A 16,399-nucleotide genomic window follows, 5' to 3' on the forward strand; every position below is an offset into this window, starting at 1 on the left:
ATATGGGATTCAAACTTCGACCTTGATTACCCGAATGACTTTAGGGTGCAAGTGACGTCGTAGTTCATTATTATTTAAATAGGTCGGAATATGGTCGCTTCCATAGGCGGAGACTACGGGAGAGGGCGCAGGGTCCGAGCCCCCTCAGGGGTTTAGCGGGAGGGGGGCAGGCCCCCCCGTGCTCATCCCTGCCCGCCTACTCTAAAGGGTCATTACCAGTGGCATTGCCAGGTGAAATTTCTTTAGAGTTGCCTATACCTTTCACACATAAAAGTTCGATGGAGACGTGGATGGCTTACTTTCATACTTTCCATTTACTCATTTGAGTCCTTACCATGGGGGACAAGGGCAGGAGAAGCATATATGTATGCATGTATGTATGCATGCATGTATGTATATATGTATGTATTTATGTATGTATGTACATGATGATGGGTGCATTTTATCATCATTATGTGCGACAAGTAGGGAGGCACCGAGCCGCCTCCCCCCCTCTGGCAAAATGAAAACTCTCAGCCTATGGTCGCATCCATGAGTTTTTGTCTGGAAAGCATTTTGCACGGCCGGATAAGCATCGCGACAGAAAGGTTACGCACAATTTACTGCTTTTGGCGGCGCCACGTAGAAAGGTTGGACCTTCCATCATTGAGGAAACACAGCCCATGGTTTTATGCAAACGACAGCGCGGCTCTTGCCTTTGCTGCTAATACCTTAGCTTCCCCCAAGCTAGGGGTGTGCAATAAAATCAATTGTATAGGCAAACGGACAAGTCGTTGTGATTAGTATGTCCTCGAGCCTTTTGCCATTAAAGCGAGGTGTCGAGTGTACGCACACATCCACAGGGGTTAATGCAAGCTTGCGTTTTCTGATGGTTAGGCAGTCGCGCTCGTTACCCCTGTGGTTGCACAGGATGGTGTACGTAGCAGAGGTCTCGTCTGAAGAAAACAGTGACTCCTGGGATCCACGTGTGTGGTTGATTGAAAAACATCATAGCCAGATGGCGTAATAGGTTTATACATGTTCAAGTGGCAGATGATGAGACAGCGGATTGACTTTATGAACACAAACTGGCGGAGATCGCAGATATATGGCATCAGACCTCTGGCGTTCTGCAAGATGGAAGCCCCCTTACGTCTGCAAGGGATGAAGGGCATGTCACTTGCTCACCGGAGGCTTGCGAGCACTAGATCCAGTGCCTTCAGTACCTGTAGTGCACTCAACGCAGATGGACTGTTTATGCTAGTGAGAACTGTGCAGATGGCATTTATGAGGGACGTCAAGGCAGCTTCGACGAGCAGATTCGGGCATGCAGTTGGGGCGGAAGATCGCAGGACTGGCTTAAGTCAGTCATGCGATCATGGGGCTCAGTCGGAGGTACAATCGTTTGCAGTTGGGCCACGCTTCAACCGACGAGGGACCTCATTGCGATGCCTACTCGGTGACTCCTGCTGAGTCGGGGCGGCGGAGGCTGCGACGGTTGCGGTGGTAGCTTAAGTGGAAATAGTGGCACTGGTGTAGGAACTGGTTCCATAGAGTCGGGGGGGAGGGAATAGGCAGCTTTCTTTAAAACCTCCATCGGCAAGACCGTTGGCGCCGCTGCTGTAGCACCGTCGCGACAGCCTGATTGTGTGTGGAGTGGCTACTCACTATCTGCTTCAAGACAGCGACCTCCCTCTTTATACACAAGCACACCTTCGATGAGACATCATGATGTTCTTGACAGTTGGTGCACTGGAGGGTACCTTCACTGCAGTCGCTAACGTTGTGGGTACCACCACATTTGTTACATAGAGTGGCGCTCCCGCAAACTACTGCGACAATGCGAACCTTTAGGTACTAGTGGCACTAAATTATTTTTCGCACATAAGGTCTGACAGGCTGATAGAAATAGTCCACCTTAACATGGGTGACAGGGCTGTAACCGTTGAAAACTATCTTCAGGCGTGTTGACATCTGAACTGTCTGATGACAACACCTTCATCGGCAGATTTGATCAGTATTGTTGTCGTTCAAAAAGACAGAATAAACCTGGGGAGAAGGACAATTCCTCTAGGGCTGTGTGCCAGTTAGACAGAGACGTGGGCTGGGGAAGATGACGACGAAGGAGGAGATCGCGATACTGACTGATTCGTGTCTGTCATTAAACTAGTGCTGCGTCCTTGTTAAGTGGTGTGTCCTCGTTAATAGTTGCCGTAGCGTTTTTCGTGGTAGCGGTGGGATATACATGATGACCTGCAGACAAGCTCGACTCTCGCCGAGAGGCTGTCCATTCTTGCGGTGCCTGCATCCAGCAGTGAGGAGTCCCCTGAAAGAGAGAACCGCGCAATTACCTACCAAGATGTTAGCGTGTTCTCGCCACATGTACTCGGACCGGCGATTGACTGATCTGCACCGCTTCCCGGAGGTGGATTCTCTGCTAACAGTCCGATAGCCATGCAAGACGTCCAGCGTGTCGATGGCGGGAGACACGCTACAGGTCAGGGCCTGCGCGAGCCTCATGTTCAACTAACCGCAAGCCCTAACGATGACTCTGACTGCTGCGATGAATCAAGCGTACTCGGCCTTTGCTGCTCAATTAGAAGCACACTTTGGCGGCCTCATCGGCCACCTGGACCGCCATACCAGTGTCATCGACGAAAAGATGAGCTCACTTAACGAGGAGGTGACTGCCTGCCTAGTGGATGTCAACGGTCGAATAGGTGACGTGTACAACCGTATGTTGGTCATGGACTCGTCGCGTCAGCCGGTTACCCCAGTCGTGAATTCACCTGTCGTACCCTCCACGGCTGTTATACTGCCATTAGCAACTCAGGACCAGTATCTGCCACTTCGTCCACCCATTTGTGATGGTTCTATCTCGCGGGAAGGCTTGCATATCCACATTGAGTCGGTTTCTCTGGCCAATGGTTGGCTCTATTACTGACCAGGGTCGTGTATTGGTGGCCCAGCTATGTCCCCTCGCCTTTGATGTACTGGAATACCATCCGGATTACACGATACTCGATTATCCCAGCTTAATGAGGCCGTGGAAAAGCGCTTTGGCGACGCCAATTTTCAGCAGGTGCATTTTGCCGTGCTGAAGCGTGTACGACAGCAAGGTATGACTCCTTAAGATCTCGCGAAATGCGTGGAGCGACTAGTGCACGAGGCACTCGCGGGTTCACTTAACACGACAAAAGATTTCATTGGCACTGGAGCATTGTCGATGCCCTGGAGGATCCCAACCTTCCGCGTTCGTACGTCTCGCCAGGCCGCCGACTGTACGTGCTGTCTTGGATTGACTCTCGAAGCTTCTGCTGCGAAATCCCTTGCGGCACAGAACGTTGAGCCCGGATATTCGTCTTTCAACTCTTGGGTACCTTACGGCGAGGTTGGGCAGCGTCTTCGTCGCCTGAGCTCTTACCTGTGTGGTGTCCCTGGTCACTATGCGCGTGATTGTAACCGCCGATCAGATTTTGTCTCTTGTCGACCGGGAAACCCCAGAGCGGGCGTCGATGGACGGAACCGGCATTACTTACCAACCCCCTAGCCTGTGACCAGAATTTACTTCAAGGTGTACAGAATCGCATGAACAAAGTGCAGAAGTACCCGAATCCACCCAAAAACCTTGCAGTGTTGTCGGTGCCCACTGTGGCTTCGGGAGTGGCGGACAATGCCACAGTCAGGGCAAGGTTCCCCACAATGCTCCTTACGTGTGGGTGGATGTGGTCGTTCTGGGTAAATCACTAAAGGGTTCAGTGGACACGGGTGCTTCCTTCAACGTTTTGGAGCGTTCTGCCGTCGCTCATGTTCCTCATCTAAGCCAATCTGCACCAGCCACACGGTTGCTTGCCTTCAACAGATCTGAGATACAACCGATAGGCTACGCGCTTGTGGGTGTGGGTGTCCTCTCAAGGCTCTACTGTGTCGAGTTTGTTGTAGCCGGAAGCCCAATTTGGCCGGTTATCGCCGGATGTGGCTGGTGTAAACAGGCTGGAGTCGAAATAACATTTTCGCCAAAGCGTAGGTGCATTCCTACGCGTACGGAAGCTGCTCATTGGTACTGCCTTCCCGCACTTATGCTTCATTTTGTAGTACGTCTCTTACCGTGTGTACGTGCAAATTGGCAATCTCTTTTTGCTTCTGGGGATTTGCCGCACTTGGGCGGCACAGAAATTACATTGGATCGGCGACTGCTGTTAGTACAACATGCTTACCCCCAATGCAGGGACTTGGGCAAAAGTGGAAGTTGAATGCACCTAACTGGAGACATATTGTTCGAGCGAGTGGCTTGCTCAGCAACATTTAACGAGTGGAAAGCAGACCGAGGCGGCGGTGGAGCATGGGTGCCACGACGGAGTTGTACAACTGCCACAAGCTTGGACAGTGCTCGCGAAGGCTTCCAAGACGGAGGCCGTGGAGGCGGCAGGGGCGGAAGCCTGGCCCCCGCAGCAGGGGCCGTGGAGGAGAAGCGCTACAAGTACAATTGGACGGGCCACTTTGCTAGGGAATGCAAGGAGGCTAAGGACAGTGTTGCAGCTGCAACGACACCGGCCACATCTCCAAGCACTGCTAGCACAGACTGGATGACATGACCTACAACAACTGCAGCAAGATGGGGCACATTGCCTGCGAATGCAATTAGCAAGAGAATACACGTTATATCTGCCTTAAGCAGAGCCACATTTCCAGAGACAGCGAACAGCGTGAGTCAAGGAGTGGTTCCGGCATGTTTGCCCAGTTCTACCTGTGGGACAAGCCTGGCCACATCTCACGGGACTTCCCCAACAGCAAGGGGGAGAGCCGCAAATGCTACAACTGCAGCCAACTGGGGTACATCACGCGTGACGTCCGCGAGGCTAGCGTCAAGGACCCCGTCGCCAACGTCTGCTACCGCTGGTGCGAGTGCGGGGACATAGCGCGCAAGCGCCGGTCGACGGGCGCCCACAACCGCTGCTAACACTGCGGAGAGGTGGGCCACTTCGCGAGAAAGTGCAAGTCCTGGAGACTTATTGTTGATCCGTCGCAAGCTTCGTTTTCGTGGTCGCGCCACAGAACTGCTGGGCCACTTTCAAGGCCCGTACCGCGTTGTTTGTAGGCCGGGCCCCGTTACGTATCGTCTTGATGTTCCCGAGCACGTGTCCAACATAAACATTTGTCTTCTGAACCTTGCCGTAAGCTGTGACCATTTTCGCGACCATTACATAGGTATTATCTTCTCTTCTCCTCCCTCCCACCCTCGGGGGAGGGTGGAAGGTGTTGTGGTTCAAAATAACTATTAGAATAAACCTGGGGAGAAGGAAGATCCTCCTAGGGCTGTGCACCAGTTGGACACAAGGGCTGCGGAAAAGAAAGATGAAGGATGAGATCGCGATACTGAGTGGTGGGGGGTGTGATTGCACTAGTTCGGCGTCCTCGTTAAGTGGTGTGTCCTGATTAATAGTTGCAGTAGCAATATACTGGTCCTTCTGAGGGATTTACGCATGGATATCATAATTGGCGCCTACCATAGGGTCTCCATATGAAGTGTCATGACTTCGCACTTTTGTCTTGTAGTGAAGTAATTTCACGCAAAACGTTTGTGCAGTCAGATGCTCCAAGTCGATATCCAAGATACTTCGTCGGGAATCAATCCTTACATCCTTGACTTCTCCAGGCAGAATGGCCTCGAAGAACGCCGAGACCACTTGCTTGTTGAGCACCCTTACGTTGTCACTATTGGCCTATGCAGGAACTGGATCGTGTGCACAGGGTGTTTAGGCACGGGCTTCACTGTCGAGTTGCTTGATGTTGAAGATGCCGTGCGGAGCAGTGGTTTCGCCCTTTTTCTGAGGAATTGTTGAAACCCATCGCCTCAGTCAGTGTCACTTGGTGTTCAGTAGAGCTCGGTGTCCTCGGTGTTCGTGTCAGTTGGGAGGCTGGCGCTCCACATTCTCGAATATATCACGGCCTGGTGATATATCAAACTGTTTTTTGTTCATGTGCAATGTAAGAAATATCTAGAAACTAACTTCAGGGTGTGTCCCAAACAAAGTATCCGGGGCCATCTCTACTAGAGTGATACCTGAGGGGCGGCGAAACTTGCTGTGTATAAGTGTATTTTTGGTGCCTTGGTGTTTTCGCCAACGGAGGTGAAACCTTTAGGGGCTAGCCCACGGAAATGAACAGTTCGAGCGCGAGCCTTTGGAAAACGAGTGTACGGTTTTAGTACTGTGACTAACGGGAGGTGTAAACGAGTGTCCCACTGTTATAATACCGTGACTACCTCAACGATGACTGCAGACGACGACATGAGAAGCCGACAGCCTGAGCCCCTAAATACGTAATCCGCAGAATGTGGCTTGGGTGCGAGTTACTTACGCGCTGTTAGGCTTACTGAATAGCTGTTGTACCCGCTGTTATACATGAGGGGGCATGACCTGTACTACTGGCATTGTTTTCATGGACAGGCCGTCAAGGCCATTGGGAAAGTTCCTGTTTATGAGCGACCATCGGTTGTACCCGGCGATTCCCCGGTGGCCCACCATACTAAGAACACTAATGGGCATAATCCTGTGCAGCTATTTATTGTCATAATCAGGAAATTCAGCGTGAACTTGTACGCAATTGGGAACTCCCGCGTGCTGTCAATACATGGGCTCTTACCGACAGTGTGTTATAGGAAAGGGACGGAAGTCGTGTTTTATTGGAACTCTTACGACGTATCAAGATGGTGCCCTAAAACGACTACTCACCAATGAGAAGTGTTATCTGAGTAAGTATGAAGGGTACTCAGAAGTGACAGTTTTATGATAAAAAACGTGGGCTGGTACGAGGAGGCGCGCAGTTCCGGAAACTCCCAACAGACGGTAAGAACTATGGGAACGAGGGAAAATTGAACTAAATTGCACGTCCAGAGAATGGCAAAATTAAAAATTCGGTTCGCGACTTTACACGCGTGATGTGACAAAGTACTGAAGTTAGTTTTTGGACAACTCATGGCCAGCGTTTGTAAGTAAACACGATGTGTATATACTGTAGCGGAAGCTGCTCGGCACCCCAGCGCAAGCGGCTTCCGCGAGACGGGGCTTATCCTTTCTCTCCGGTCTGCCGCCGCTTGACGACAGTGCGCCTTTGTGGAAGATGCGTTTTGGTGACGGCGCCGCCTGCTTACTTCGGGGGTCATTCCCCCGCCCTCTTCAACGGTCGCCGTCGGGGGAGGCATTACTTGTTGTCCGGCCGACTCCTGGCATTACTCCTGGCGTCCTTGCCGTCTGCTCGCTTGGGGAGCCTTTTTCCTCTCTTTTAAAGGACGCGGGGGTTTCCCTTCTTTCCCTAGTCGGGGGACGCTCTTTTGAAAATAAACAGTCTTGTCTTGAAACTGCAAACCAGCTCCATGTCTGCTTTCTCGCCTCCTTCAGCAGCCGACATTCCGGGCTGCTACAAAATATGTCACCTGAACAACGCTCTAACGAACACGCCGCGATGAGCTCCAACAACACTGCTGCCTCCACGCTTGCAGTCTTCGGCACAGAACTGAAGCTACCAAATTTCAAGCTGCACGCAGTGAGTTCGAGCATATGCTGCAGCTGGGAATTATTCTCCTTTCGTCTAGCAACAATTCACCGCCGCTGCACATGGTGCCTAAAGACGACGGGGACGACTGGCGACCGTGCGGTGACTACAGAGCCTTGAACGCATCGACAACGCCGGGCCAGTATCCGTTGCCACACATACACGATTTTAGTGCGTGGCTGGCAGGTACAAAAATATACAGCAAGATCGACCTTATAGCGGCATACCACCAAATCCCCGTTGAACCGGAGGACATACCCAAAACACCCATAGCAACTCCATTCCGCCTGTTTGAGTTTGTCCGTATGACCTACGGCTTGAAAAATGCAGCGCAGACCTTTCAGACTTGGCAGTAATGAAATTACAGTAAATTAATTACAGTAATTAAATTACGTTTTGCTGTAATGTGTAATGTAATCAATCACTTTTGAGTGTTTGTAATTTAGTAATATAATGAATTACTCCAGGCCACTAATTCATTAAAATTACTCAATACTTTGCCAATAATTTTTGACTACGATATAGCCTGTCCGCTTCTGTTAAGGCAAAAAAAGTTAACCAAGAAAAGTTGACCAAGTAGACTTCCAATGCCCTGAGCATTGGAACTCTACGAACGCGAAGGAAACAAGGCTTTGATGAGAGCTGCGCCTGCTTTCTCGTGCCTCTTCATTCCCTTTCCATGCGTTCCAGAAATGCAGGAGCATTCGAAGGGTGCCCGAAAACGAAAACGTTCCTCATTATGTGCAACACAACCCTGCCCTCATTCGCGCCAGCGGAGCATCTTTTTAGCAAGGCAAAAGACACTCTGTCGTACAAACGGGGACGCCTTTCCGATGCCCACTTTTAATATCGGCTCCTTCCGAGAAAGATATCTAACAGATCAATGTATAGCCCAGTAAATAAACTGTACATAAGTTGGTGTATAAACAAATATTTTTGAGATAGCAGTATATGTATATGAGTTGGTAGTGTAGAAGTGATGAATTTTTGTTTTACTAATTTCAAAGTAATTTCATTACGTTTGAAAAGTAATAGAAATGTAATGTCATTACGTTCGGTCAGCTGTAATTTCTAGTGTAATTTAATTATATTTTAGAAAATTCTACGAAAGTAATCAGTAATGTAATACAATTACTTTTGAGAGGTAATTGTGCCATCTCTGTTTCAAAGGTTCAAGGATGAGGTCACCCGGGGTCTTCCTTTCGTCTTTTTCTACCTGGATGACATTTTGGTGGCCAGCAGAACTCCTACCGAGCACGAACAGCACCTCCGCCAGCTCTTTCAGCGTCTGGATGAGCACGGTCTGGTGTTGAAACCTCAAAAGTGCGTATTTGGTGTCGAGGCTCTCAACTTCCTCTGCGACCACAAAACTGCTGCAGGCATTATGCCATTGGAGTCGAGGGTGGAATCCGTCAAGAAGTTTCCTGCTCCAACATCTTTCCGCAAGCTGAGAGAGTTCCTCGGGCTCTTAAACTTCCACCGGTCGTCCATTCCGTCTCGTGTTCGAGTACTTGAGCCATTGACTGACCTGCTGCACCAAGACGACCAAAAGGCACAAGAGTTTTGTTGGTGCGACGAACACTAGAACGCTTTCCAGAAAGCTAAGGACGAGCTGGCCGCGGCTATCCTTCTCGTTCATCCACTGCCTGAAGCTCCTACACGCCTCATGGTGGACATCTCCTCCACATCGGTCGGAGCAGTGCTGCAGCAACAGGAGGGTGCACAGTGGAAGCCACTGGGCTTCTTTTCGAAACGCCTGAAGCCTGGAGAAGTACGGTACAGTACTTTTGGAAGGGAGATGCTCGCAATCAATTGTCTCATTAAGCATTTCCGCTACTTCCTCGAAGGTCGCGAGCTTTACATCTTGACAGACCACAAGCCCCTCCCCTACGTATTGAACAACAACAGTTCCTCCTACTCAGAACGGGAAATTCGTCAGCTCTCATTCATCTCAGTTTTCTACAGACATCCGCCACGTTCCCGGGGTCCAAAACGAATCAGCCTACGCCTTGTTTCGCGTCAACGCTTCCGGTACAAAAGTCCTGGACTTCGAGGCGATGGCCGCGGCTCAGCGGGAGGACAGAGAGTTGAGGATACTGAAAGATGGGGGATCTTCACTCGTGCTTTCGGAGGTTGCACTTCCCTACGTTCAGGGCACGATAACCTGCGATACCTCCCAGGCAACCCCACGATTTTCCGTCCCACTGAATTTTCGCCAAGTGGTATTCAACACTCTCCACTCCATCATCCACCCAGGTGTCCGCACAACCCAGCAACTAACAGAACGATTCTTTTGGCCCGGAGTCAACGCGGACGTGCGACGTTGGGCTCGGACATGTGAACCGTGTCAGCAAGTGAAGGTGACTCTCCACACTCGGGCTGCACTACAGGAATTGCGCACTCCTGAGTCGCGGTTTGACCACGTTCACCTCGACCAGGTGGGACCGCTACCGCCCTGCCAAGGTTTCAGGTACCTGCCCACATGCATCGAGAGATACAGCCGATGGCCCGCAGCTATACCAATTGCAGACAGATCTGGTGAGACCGTCGCGCAGGTATTTAATCAGACATGGGTGTCCCGCTTTGGCTGCCCCGCCCGCATAACTGACCGGGGAGGGCAATTCCAGAGCAACCCTGTTTCCGCGCTTTCGACCCTCCTCGGCACGAGGCTGCAGCATACAACAGCCTACCACCCCTCCAGCAACGGAATGGTTGAGCGCTTGCACAGGTAACTCAAAGCTGCACTTACAACGAAACTATATCGCCAGCACTGGGTAGAAAAGCTCCCGCGCGTTCTTCTTGGCCTACGCTCAACGGTGAAGGAAGACCTTGCTTCAGTGCAGCGGACATGGTGTACGGCTCAACAGTGCGCCTCCCGGGAGAATTCTTCTCCGACCAGACACTTTCCGCCCCAGCAGCCTCCGACCACATTGACAAGCTGCGCGCATGGCTTGCGCAACTCAGGCCAACAGCACCTCGCATCGCCGGCAACAGAAAGGCTTTCACTTTTCCAGACATGGACTCAGCTACAGATGTGTTCGTACGACACGACGCAACGAAGCCGCCCCTCACCCCGCCGTACGGCGGCCCTTTCAAAGTTTTGGGACGTAATATTATGACCAGCATAATCGACGTGCGGGTCAAACGAGAAGTCGCCGCCGTCGACCGCGCCAAGCCTGCTCATATTGAGGTTTCTGTTCATGCAGCCTCTCACTTACGTTTTCAGTGATAACCAGTGGACTCTGAGGTTTCGCCATTCAGCCGGTAACTGCGGCCTTTCTTTAAAAGCTCCGCAATCTAGGGGGAGCCTCTGTAGCGGAAGCCGCTCGGCACCCCAGCGCAAGCGGCTACCGCGAGACGGGGCTTTTCCTTTCTCTCCGGTCTGCCGCCTGCTTGACGACAGTGCGCCTTTGTGGAAGACGCGTATTGGCGACGGCGCCACCTGCTTATTTCGGGGTTCGGTCCTGCGCCCTCTTCAACAGTCGCCGTCGGGTGAGGCATAAATTGTCCGGCCGACTCCTGGCATTATTCCTGGCGCCCGTGCCGTCTGCTCGCTTGGGGAGACTTTTTCCTCTCTGTTTTGAAGGACGCGGGGGTTCCCCTTCTTTCCCTCGTCGGGGGACGCTCTCAGGGTGCGCATCTTTTGAAAATAAACAGTCTTGTCATGAAACTGGAAACCAGCTCCACGTCTCCTTTCTCGCCTCCCTCAGCAGCCGACATTCCGGGCCGCTACAATACCAACGGGTTGCTTAGTTATTGAGTAATCTTAAAACAATTTTCTCGAAAGGATGATTGGCCCAATTGAATGAGTGTTATGGACAACTCTTTTAACAGAGCCTTCAGATACGTGTATAAGTTACATATATCAACAACAATGAGTTCCATATCGGAACTCGCTGGCCATAAAAAATAAATTTATGAAAATACATGTCAGCGCTCTTCACTCTCTCTAGGGTGTAATTTTAAAAATTTTCAGAAATATTCAGTTGCTACACAATAATCAAGATGTGCGTATGCAATTTAAAACCATATTAATTCGCAGTTTGGCTAGGCGTTGAAATTACCGGTTAGGCCGTTTCGGATGGTCAGGCGTGTCATTTTAAAAATTCGCCCAATTCGCCCTTTTACTGGCATCGCAGGGTGAAATCCGTAAAATTAGTTTCGTGTGTTCGTACTATTGACATTTATTAGCAAAAACCAATTGGATAAATCAATCAGTGAACCATTTACTGAAAAACTCTCACAACACCCACTTTCACCCACTTTGTACCGAAATGCAGAATAGGCACAATAGTATTGGTTAGGACAAAGCCAGAAACTACTTTTCAGATATTCGAAACGCTACGCATATCCACAAAAAAGCACATAAATTTTGTACGGGGGAAATTAGGAATGTACGAAAACACCATTTTCCCTTTTCCCTTGCTTAGGGGTACGATTCCGGAATATTCTGCCTTAGTTAGCCCCTACGTCATCACATGAATGTAGTGCCGAAATTTCAAGCATCTAGGTGTTGGAGTTTTCGCTCGGCGTTGATGAGTAAGTGAGTCGGTCAGTCAGTGAGTCTGCGAGAGTCAGTCAGCCATTCACCTAGTCGGGCGCTTCTCTTTATAGGTGTAGAGTAGGAAACGCTATTCATAACGATTGATAAGGAGACAGTACTGTCAATGCATTGTGTCAGCTTCATTAGCGCATAACTTAACGAGGTGTTTGTAACCTTCTTTACGCAGCTCACAGAGGCGCTGTCGCAGCAGCGCAATAAGACGTCTACGGAGACCAAAGCCTGTCAGACGGATGTCTCCCTCAACTTTCGGGTATGTCGCCATCGGTGCAGTGTTAGGTCTTGCATAGCGCTCAATAAATTGGCCATTTTGAACCACTTTTACGCAGCTCCATCAAATTCTACTCGAGCGGCTCCAGCGGGCGGCAATGCGGAGCATTGGCTGCCAGACATCGGCGTATGCGACTGGCTTGGCGTTGCCCAACATTGCCCTTCTGGGTCTCCAAGATCTTCGACAACGTCCAGGAGCGTCAACCACCTTCGTGGAAGTGGTTTACAAATCCTCTGAGGAGCGCCGGGTAGGTGCACCATTGGAGGCTTCTGTACTTACCGTCCATAGCGCAAACCTTGCCGTAAGCTGTGGCCATTTCCGCCACCATTCCAGAGGTCTGTTCTTCGGCCTCCTTCTTTCCCCCGCGGGAGGGGGGACGGCGTTGTGGTTCACCGTGACAATTAGAATAGACCTGGGGAGAAGGAACATCCTCCTTGGGCTGTGCACGAGTTGGAGACAAGGGCTGAGGAATAGGAAGACGAAGGATGATATCGCGATACTGACTGTTTCGGGGGTTTGATTAAACTAGTGCTTTGTCCTGGTAAAATGGTGTCTCCTCGTTAATGGTCGCCGTAGCAGTATACAGGTCATTTTGAGGGATTTTCTTTATTATTTATTTATTTATTTATTTATTTTTCTTCACAAAAGTGGGAGGTGACAAGGGTAAAAGCCCTTCTGCAACGCCTTAAGGGTTCCTTGGCCACCCGCGGCAGCGACTGGCGCCAATCACAAGCAAACACACATAGCCGGCCTGCACAATTTCAGGAATTATTCAAGATTACGCGAGAACAATAATCAAAACAATTCTTACACAGCTACAACTGCAACTGCAAGTACGATAAATACGAGAAAAAAGTTTTCAAATCCACGCACTAAACAAGTTTACATGATTTAGTCTCAGAGCTTTACATAAATAAAACAAATCATAATACACTTTTCGAGGAATTTGCAAAAAATACAGGCACGTCTTGTTCAGGTTATAGAATGGTGGAATAGAAAAATAAATACAAGCATTTAGGAAACGATGCAGAAACTATATGGGAGTTCCGCGAAAATAATAAAGGGCAAGGCAGTTTCATAAAGATGCAATGACAGCACGAAGTAATAAAAGCGCCTTCGTGTTGGCCCGTGCATAAATCAGTTAAATAAGCAGTCCTTAGCAATGTCAGCTCTATTCCCTGGCTATCAAACTGATTCAGCAAACGTGGCAGGTTATTTGCAAGCATTTGCATTCCATAGTTTGTGCGAGATTTTGGAGCCTTCCATTTCTCTGCTTTTCTAGTTTTGTAAGACAGTTCATTATTATGCAAATCAGCTATTTCAATTAATAGTGGATTATTCTTTTTATTGCTAGTAGATAACTCTCTGGCTAGCCGATATTCATAGATATTATATACTCTCATAATTTTGAACTTTCTAAATAGTTGCGCGGTAGGCTCGGTATATGGCTTGTTTCCAATTATTCTGAGGACTTTTTCTGGATATTTAGTAGTTTTGTTAGATTTGTTTCGGTAGTAGTACCCCACACTAAATGGCAGTAATTTAACTAGGAAGCAAATAAGGCATTATAAACCAGAAGTTTAACGGTCTCAGGAAGAAGGTGTCGGTTGCGGTGCAAAATCCCAGTAATTGAGCTGAACCTTTTCAATAGATAATTTACTTGGTCATCCCAGTGCATGGTTGCCGTGAAATAAACACCAAGTATTTTAAACGAATTTACTACTTCTCTTTTTGATGACCTGAATAAGATTTCAGGCTTAAGCAACACCTCTTTTAGTTTATAATGGTAGACAATTGCTATGGTTTTTGTACGATTGATTTTTAATGAATTTTCGGTTGTCCAAATGTCCAGTTTTTACAAAATGTTATTAGCTGTAGGCACAATTTCATTACTAGAAAATGCTGAAACAAAAATTTTGGTGTCATCTGCATAGATACTCCTTAGTTGATATGTGTACAATGTCATTAATATAGAGAATAAACAACAGTGGTTCTAGTATACTTCCCTGTGAGACCCCTGAAATTAGTTTTTTGTCTGGATTAAAATTATTAATTGAAACGAACTGGTATGTGCGAGACAAATAGCTTTGCAGCAATTCCAGAGGTAACCCACGAATAGCATAGTGATGGAGATTTTTGTAGAGTATTGAATGATTAATGTAATTAAAAGCCTGTGTAAAATCGACATAAATGCCCATTGTTACCTGCCTCTGTTCAATCTTCCGGATAATATACTCCTTGTAGTCCAACAACGCCAGTTCCGTCGACCTATTCTGTTGAAAACCGTACTGGGAGGGAGCTATGATATTTTTCTTTTTGCAGAAATTGGTTATTCTTTTTAAAAGTATCTTTTCTAACCCTTTGGAGAATACAGGAAAGATGGATATAGGACGGTAATTTGAAACATTTTGCCTATCTCCTTTTTTTACAAGGCTGTAACACGTGAGATTGGCATATTAGAGAAGGAAAAACACCCGTAGAAATGCTGAGATTAAAAATATGTGTTAATCAGGACCCATTATATCAATAACATATTTAACAGGCTTGATTTGTATTTCGTCCGCATCGATGCTATGGGAATCTTTCAGGTTCAAGAATGTAGAACACACTTCTATTTCGTCCATTGGAGCACAAGGTCGCGGGTTCGATTCCCGGCGCGGCGGCCGCTTTTCGATGGAGGCGAAAAGCAAAAACGCCCGTGTGTACGAGATTTCGGCGCACGTTAAAGATCCCCAGGTGGTCAAAATTAATCCGGAGCCCTCCACTACGGCGCGCCTCATCGCCTGCGTTGCGTCGGCGCGTTAAACCCTACAATCAATCAATTTCGTCCATTGGTTGTAGGAACAATGTAGACCAGTTCTCTGGGCTTAATGTTCTTTTGTAGGTGGTTGACACTGTGTTAGAATTCCTGTATACAAAGTAATTATTGAATGTATTCACCATAGATTCACCCGTATGCGTCTGTTCTTCGTGCGAAATTTCCTTTGGCTGTTCTTGCATCCTACCCCGCCTTAAGATGAGTGGAGCTTTTTCCATAGAACATCGGATTGTTGCGAACAAGACGTAAACTGTCGTATATAGTAACGTTACTTTGAGTTTTTCATCTCCTTTTTTAAAGCATTTCGGAAACTTTTGAAAACAGGAAAGTATGATTCCTCGCGTGATAACATAAAATTATTATATAGGCGGCCTTTCTTACCAATTTTTTTCAGAATGTCATCAGTCATCCACGGTTTTCTACGCCTCTTAGGTTTGGTCCTACTTTTTCATACAAAATGTTTTTTGTACACCCGGAGAAAAAGAAAAGGAAATTATTATACGCTGTGTTAACATCTGTAGCCTCGAAAACACAAGCAAACGAAGTATAGCTTAATTCGAAACAGAAAGCATCTAACAATGACTGCGTCACCGGTTAAAAACTTGGGTAATCATCTTCACCCAACACACGAGGAAATGCTTTCCTAATATTGCAAGAGATTGCCATATGATCACTTAGTACGTGGGCCAAAACACAGGTTGTAATGACAGAGGCATCAAACTTTGTTATTAACAGGTCTAAAATTGTTTCCGAAGACAGGGTTACTCTAGTTGGTGAGGTAATAAATTTCTTACAACCATTGCAAGACAATACATTTTCCAAGTTCAGCGTTCTTGCATTCTTTTCGTTCATATTAATATTTAAATCGCCAGAAAGGACCACATAAAAGTGATTATCATTAACATAGGCGAATTCATCTAACAAACTAAGAAAGTGTGGCACAGAACCGTCAGGTGGACGTTAAATTGCCGCAATTACGAGGCCGTCCAACTGTGCACAAACCACTTCGTAATCCACTGTTACACAACAAAGGTTTGCCATTAGGACTACATGTAAAGTATCTGTTATCGAGATAGAGAGTCCTCCACCGCGACGGGTAGACCTATACGCAGGAAATGTTGTCATGTCGACAGGCTCAAAGATTATATTTTCGTCACTGCCATGTTTCTGTAAACCTTACAATATCAAAACAAATTTCCAATTTAGAAAATAAACA

General features: G+C 48.0%; 1 pseudogene; it reads left to right on the forward strand.

The window, feature by feature from the left end:
• Positions 1–4,321: 4,321 nt before the first annotated feature.
• LOC144155147 (uncharacterized) lies at positions 4,322–12,616 on the forward strand (annotated as a pseudogene).
• The last annotated feature ends 3,783 nt before the right edge of the window (positions 12,617–16,399 follow it).

Source organism: Haemaphysalis longicornis, unplaced genomic scaffold (assembly GCF_048455015.1).
Source record: "Haemaphysalis longicornis isolate Haplotype H1 unplaced genomic scaffold, Haemaphysalis longicornis Haplotype H1 scaffold_1, whole genome shotgun sequence".
Classification (NCBI taxonomy): Eukaryota; Metazoa; Arthropoda; class Arachnida; order Ixodida; family Ixodidae; genus Haemaphysalis; species Haemaphysalis longicornis.